A 7,324-nucleotide genomic window follows, 5' to 3' on the forward strand; every position below is an offset into this window, starting at 1 on the left:
TACTGTGGATGCAGGTTTACCTAACAGCACCCGTGCAGGACTCTGCTTTAAACTGCTTTGCGTCTCTCCGTCAGATAACCTCACGTGCATGATGCGCCATTTACGGGGGCTTATTTAAAATGAAAACTCATTCTCTGCCAGCAGGAGGCGCTTTTAGAGTGATAAAACTGGTAATGTATATCGAAATATCGGAAATGTGTTTAAAAATCATATCACCGTTATTGAAAAAAATTATATCGCGATACATATTGATATTGAATTATTGTCCAGCCCTAACCTAGAATGCAATCTCTGAAAAATCTTCTGATGTCATTGTGGCGTGATTTTTCAGTGTAATTGTTCATGATTGATCATTATTGATTTAGAAAATGGTAAATCTAGATTTACAAGGTGTCATAAAAGGGATGTTGATGTTTTTTTTTATTTTATTTATTTCCTGAGTGCAGTATGTGATTTTTCTTACAGTGTTAAATTGTTGATTTGATAGCATGCCTAAAAAATAATGACTTGAAGTAACATTGTTTTAAACAAATAAATGCCCTATTGTTGTGCTAACAATCTGTTTTCTGTCTTTGTATTAACAACTTTAAGTTTTGAGTACAGCTTACTTGAGAAATTTAAGGCAATCTGTTTCCACACATTTGTCTAGTAATGTGAACAAAGCAGACTTGTTAAGAGAACTGTTTTGTTTGAGTTATGTGCACTAAGCTTAACTTACATCTCTAACTTGGCTGAACTTGTCAAATTGAGTTAGCAACACTCAAGTTTTCTGGTAACCTATACATATACACAAGTTACCTATACAAAGTTACAGTAAGTTTTATTAACTCAAAAATGATAAACTAATTTGCTTGAGAAATTTGAGGCAATCAGTTTCCACAGGTTTTCCTAGTAAGTTCAACTAATTACTTTTTACAGTGCACTGGGTGTTTTACTTCAGAATTACTTTAGTATAGACTGAGATGTAAAGAACTGTCAACAGTGATAAGGTATAGCTAAGTCTGGTCCAGACCAACCTTACGAAAGTATGATTTACAGAAGGTATTCTTAATCTCTAATTTAAAAAAAAACTACTAATCTGGAGAGAACTCAAAGAAAGATCACAGGACACGTACTGTCATTGACAGATCACAGATTTTAAATGTCTCAGTGTGATGGGTAAAATGGTCTCAATTTCACAGCAGTAGATCGATCATGATGAAGATTTAAAACACAAGATAGAACGGGAACACTTTACAATAACAGTATGTGAATAATCATGTACTAATACTGATACTATATCGCTTCCGGCTTCGCTACCATTCGGACGTTTTTGCTTACTGCTCTGCGCTTTGCTCCCTATTTCTGTACTTTTCTTTGATTTTTCTAAGATTTTTACTTCAGCAGATCAGCACAGTGCTCAAACAACATATTTTTGGCACAAACACTAAAACTAAAAACTCTCTGGGACTGGAATAATACCACGAAAAAGAAGACTTTTGCCTCCCACTGCCAGCAGCTTACATTCCGGAGAAGGGAAAACACAGCTGCCCACATTCAAACAGAAGAGAAAGAAAAAGCCTCCTGTTGAATCTACTTGCTGCATGAACTACTGCAAACTTCTACAAAGGATTACGGTTCTTGAAACAAAGTTACTTGCTGGATTTCCAAAACAGGCAGAACACTCAGCAGACCGTCGTCACGGACCCCATCAGCATACAGCCGGTGAGTCCCATGAACCTAGTCAATCTCAACAGTTCATACCAAGTGTAGAGAAACAAGCCGAAACTGATTGTCACACAAATCGATGGCACAAACAGGGAGCGAGACCCAAAGGCAGTAGAGACATCAGATTGTCAAGAGTTTCTCGTATTGCTGCCGTAGCATCCTCTACCCCAGATTCGGCTATGACAAGGCTTGTGAATACTGGTATTCTACCACCCCCTATACATCTTGAGAACAGATTTGAAGCATTAATGAATGTGGGTGAGGAATCCCCAAATGTGATTAAACATGGATCGGATCAGCCAGCAGCTAACATCGCTACTAACAGACGCTCAAGGTCGAGCAGACAGCGGCTTTCAGCTCAGAGCGCAGCCGAGCCCAGGACTCTGATAGTGGGCAACTCCATTATCAGAAACATCAGTAGCAGAAATTCAGCAACCTTCTGCTTTCCTCAAGCAACAGTTTCTGATTTGAACAAGGAACTTGGGAAAATTCTAATGAAGCACAAGACTGCAAATCGAATCATCATCCATGTGGGGAAGAATGATATTCGGAAAGAGCAGTCAGAACTCCTTAAAAAGGACTTCAGTGAACTCTTTGAAACACTTCGAAGACTTAAAGTTCAGTCGTTCATCAGTGGGCCACTCCCAGCAAGAGGAACTAATATGTTTTCACGTTTGCTTGGGCTGAACACATGGCTACAAAGAATCTGCAGCTTAAAAGGAGTCAATTTCATCGATAACTTCAATCTTTTCTGGGGCCATAGACAACTGTTTAAACTGGATGGCCTCCACCCAAACAAATTGGTGCAAGAGTGCTAAAGGACAACATCTACTTCTCCATCCGTCATCCTTCAGTAGTGTGTGCCAAACTACTCAACCTGAATGGCACACACACACACCTGGACAGAGTGACGACAGGACTTCATATCAGCTTACGAGTCATCATGTGGTTGACACATCCCACAAGGACACTGATAACACCACGCAGCCACAACAAGCCCTGCTCATGGACACCATCACGGCTGAGCCCTGCCCACAGAGCTCATCACAGACAGACTGTGACGTATCAGAACAGCTCCAAGACTCAGCATCCAAGGACGACTTTCTGGAAAACAGCCAGGGAAGCCAGGACAACATATTTCAGCCACCGGAAACAACAGAGCCACAGCCCTGCTCACCAGACACATTATCCCTCTCTCCAACATCTCCACTTCTAAGCTTCTCACAGAAAACGGAGGAACTGGTTTATGCTGGGACCAGACTCTCCCACTCTTTTGCTGCAAGCCCCCAGATATCAACTAAAAAACAGCGGGCCCCACAACCACCAAAGCCTGTGGGCCCAGCTCGTCTTCCTCCTCCTGTGAGAGCTCTCCGGCCGCTGCCACAACGCCAGGGCCCAAACCCTCCATCTGCTGTAGGTGAACCAAAAACAACTGATAACAGCTCCCAGTGATATGTGTCGGGTCCCCGCTATAATAGCAGCAACATTCACAAATGTTTACAGAACAAGAGTGAACCCAGTGTGCCTGTAGTTTTCTCTATCTCTGTTTTATCACGTGATAGAAAGTCTAAGGGCTTCTTAAGCCGTACGGCTGACTTATCTAATCTGCGGCCTGTTATACATCAAACTAATATTGCTGTTGAGACAAAATGCAATGCCATCAAGTTAGCATTTTTAAACATTCGCTCACTAAAAAATAAATCATTTCTAATCAATGACTTAATAACCACAAACAACCTGGATTTTATGTTTCTAAATGAAACATGGCTAGAAGACAGCTGCAGTGCAACGGTCCTCAATGAAACAGCCCCTCCTAACTTCACTTTCATGAGTGTTTGCAGGACTGTTAGGAGAGGTGGAGGTGTAGCTGCTCTATTTAAAGATGTCTATCAATGCAAGCAAGTGTCATTTGGTCAGTACTTGTCTTTTGAATATCTAGGGATTGTGTTGAAAGGTGCTCCACGCATTCTGTTTATCATTATTTACAGGCCTCCAAAATACTCTCCAGCCTTTGCTGAAGAGTTCACAGAAATGCTATCAATGATTTCCTCAGAGTTTGACTGTTTTGCTATTGCAGGGGATTTTAATATTCACATAGATAATGCAGAAAACAAAACTACAAAAGAAATTATAACTGTTTTAAATACTTTAGACCTGATTCAGCATGTGCATGAACCCACACACAATCGGGGACATACTCTAGATTTACTCATCAGTAGAGGTCTAAACATTTCATCCATTGTTATTAAGGACGTAGCACTATCTGATCACTTCTGTATTTTCTTTGATATATTGATCTCTGTTACCACTGAATCTAGATCGGTCTCAGTCAGAAAGAGATGCATTAACGAAAACACTAGTGTGCTATTTATGGAGGCTATATCTTTAACACCAAGCATTTCTGCAGACTCTGTTGATCTTCTCCTTGATTCCTTTAACTCAAAAGTTAAGAATGTTATTGATGACATTGCTCCTTTGAAAGTCAGCAGGAAGACTGGCAGACAGAAATCAGCTTGGAGAAAATCAACAGCAGTTCAGAGTATGAAAAGACAATGCAGAAAAGCTGAGCGGATGTGGCGGAAGACGAAACTTGAAATACACTATAGCATATATAAAGACAGCCTTCGTACTTTCAATGTGGAACTAGGCAAAGCTAGACAGTCATTCTTCTCAAACCTTATAAACAGTAACTTAAACAACACTCGCACTCTTTTTGCTACTGTTGAGAGACTGACAAACCCCCCAAATCAGATTGCCAGTGAAATGCTCTCCGACAGCAAATGCAATGAGTTTGCTTCCTTCTTTTCTGAGAAGATCAATAATATCAGGAAGGCGATTAGCACATCCCCAAGTTATGCAGAGGTTAGACATATTCGACCACAATATCAAAAAGAAGATACTATGTCTGCTTTTGAAGAAATTGATAGCAAAATTTTGGAAGAAATAGTACAGCACCTTAAATCGTCAACATGCTATCTTGACACACTTCCCACATATTTTTTCAAAAGGGTGCTTAACTGTTTGGAAGCAGATCTCTTAGAAGTGGTGAACGCCTCACTTCTTTCTGGGACTTTTCCAAACTCCAAAGTTGTTAAACCCCTTCTGAAAAAGAGAAATCTTGATAACACCATATTGAGCAACTATAGACCAATATCAAATCTTCCTTTTATAGGAAAGATTATTGAAAAGGTAGTCTTTAATCAGCTGAACAAATACTTAAACTCAAATGGATACCTGGACAATTTTCAATCTGGTTTTCGACCGCATCACAGCACAGAGACAGCACTCATTAAGATAATAAATGATATTCGCTTAAATTCTGAATCTGGCAAAATATCAGTGCTGGTACTACTAGATCTCAGTGCTGCGTTTGATACTGTCGATCATAACATACTACTAGAGAGACTGGAAAACTTGGTCGGGCTTTCTGGCATGGTAATTAAATGGTTCAGGTCATACTTAGAAGGGAGAGGTTATTATGTGAGTATAGGAGAGCATAAGTCTAAGTGGACGTCCATGACATGCGGAGTCCCACAAGGCTCAATTCTTGCACCGCTCTTGTTTAGCCTGTATATGCTCCCACTAAGTCAAATAATGAGAAAGAACCAAATCGCCTATCACAGCTATGCAGATGATACCCAGATTTACCTAGCCTTATCTCCAAATGACTACAGCCCCATTGACTCCCTCTGCCAATGCATTGATGAAATTAACAGTTGGATGTGCGAGAACTTTCTTCAGTTAAACAAAGAAAAAAACGAAGTCATTGCATTTGGAAACAAAGATGAAGTTCTCAAGGTGAATGCATACCTTGACTCTAGGGGTCTAACAACTAAAAATCAAGTCAGGAATCTTGGTGTGATTCTGGAGACAGACCTTAGTTTCAGTAGTCATGTCAAAGCTGTAACTAAATCAGCATACTATCATCTCAAAAACATTGCAAGAATTAGAGGTTTTGTTTCCAGTCAAGACTTGGAGAAACTTGTTCATGCCTTTATCACCAGCAGGGTGGACTATTGTAATGGTCTCCTCACCGGCCTTCCCAAGAAGACCATTAGACAGCTGCAGCTCATCCAGAACGCTGCTGCCAGAATTCTGACTAGAACCAGAAAATCTGAGCATATTACACCAGTCCTCAGGTCCTTACACTGGCTTCCAGTTATATTTAGGATTGATTTTAAAGTACTTTTACTCGTTTATAAATCACTCAATGGCCTAGGACCTAAATATATAGCAGATATGCTCACTGAATATAAACCTAACAGACCACTCAGATCATTAGGATCGAGTCAGTTAGAAATACAGAGGGTTCACACAAAACAAGGGGAATGTGCTTTTAGTTATCATGCCACCCGCAGTTGGAATCAGCTTCCAGAAGAGATCAGATGTGCTAAAACATTAGTCACATTTAAATGCAGACTCAAAACTAATCTGTTTAGCTGTGCATTTATTGAATGAGCACTGTGCGATGTCCGAACTGATTGCACTATATGTATAATCGTCTTCTTAAATTCATTTTAAACCTCTTAAATCAATTTTTTTTAAATAATTTTCAAAGTTTTTAAATTCCTTGTTTTATTGTTGTGATTATTGTTTTTATTTTATTTTATGTAAAGCACTTTGAATTACCATTGTGTATGAAATGTGCTATACAAATAAACTTGCCTTGCCTAAAATGGACTGTGGCAAAGTGGAAAACTGTTCTGTGGTCAGACGAATCAAAATTTGAAGTTCTTTTTGGAAAACTGGGACGCCATGTCATCCGGACTAAAGAGGACAAGGACAACCCAAGTTGTTATCAGCGCTCAGTTCAGAAGCCTGCATCTCTGATGGTATGGGGTTGCATGAGTGCGTGTGGCATGGGCAGCTTACACATCTGGAAAGGCACCATCAATGCTGAAAGGTAGATCCAAGTTCTAGAACAACATATGCTCCCATACAGATGTCGTCTCTTTCAGGGAAGACCTTGCATTTTCCAACATGACAATACCAGACCACATACTGCATCAATTACAACATCATGGCTGCATAGAAGAAGGATCCGGGTACTGAAATGGCCAGCCTACAGTCCAGATCTTTCACCCATAGAAAACATTTGGCGCATCATAAAGAGGAAGATGCGACAAAGAAGACCGAAGACAGTTGAGCAACTAGAAGCCTGTATTAGACAAGAATGGGACAACATTCCTATTCCTAAACTTGAGCAACTTGTCTCCTCAGTCCCCAGACGTTTGCAGACTGTTATAAAAAGAAGAGGGGATGCCACACAGTGGTAAACATGGCCTTGTCCCAACTTTTTTGAGATGTGTTGATGCCATGAAATTTAAAATCAACTTATTTTTCCCTTAAAATGATACATTTTCTCAGTTTAAACATTTGATATGTCATCTATGTTGTATTCTGAATAAAATATTGAAATTGGAAACTTCCACATCATTGCATTCTGATTTTATTCACAATTTGTACAGTGTCCCAACTTTTGGTAACACTTTACTTGAAGGGGTGTGCATAAGACTGACATGACACCTTCATAATCATGACATGACACATATCATGAATATGAAGGAGGTTTTATGCATGTTTATGACAACTGTCATTAAGTGTCATTCGCTCAGTT

This window comes from Sinocyclocheilus grahami, unplaced genomic scaffold (assembly GCF_001515645.1).
Source record: "Sinocyclocheilus grahami isolate Dianchi unplaced genomic scaffold, SAMN03320097.WGS_v1.1 scaffold1363.1, whole genome shotgun sequence".
NCBI classification, from domain to species: domain Eukaryota; kingdom Metazoa; phylum Chordata; class Actinopteri; order Cypriniformes; family Cyprinidae; genus Sinocyclocheilus; species Sinocyclocheilus grahami.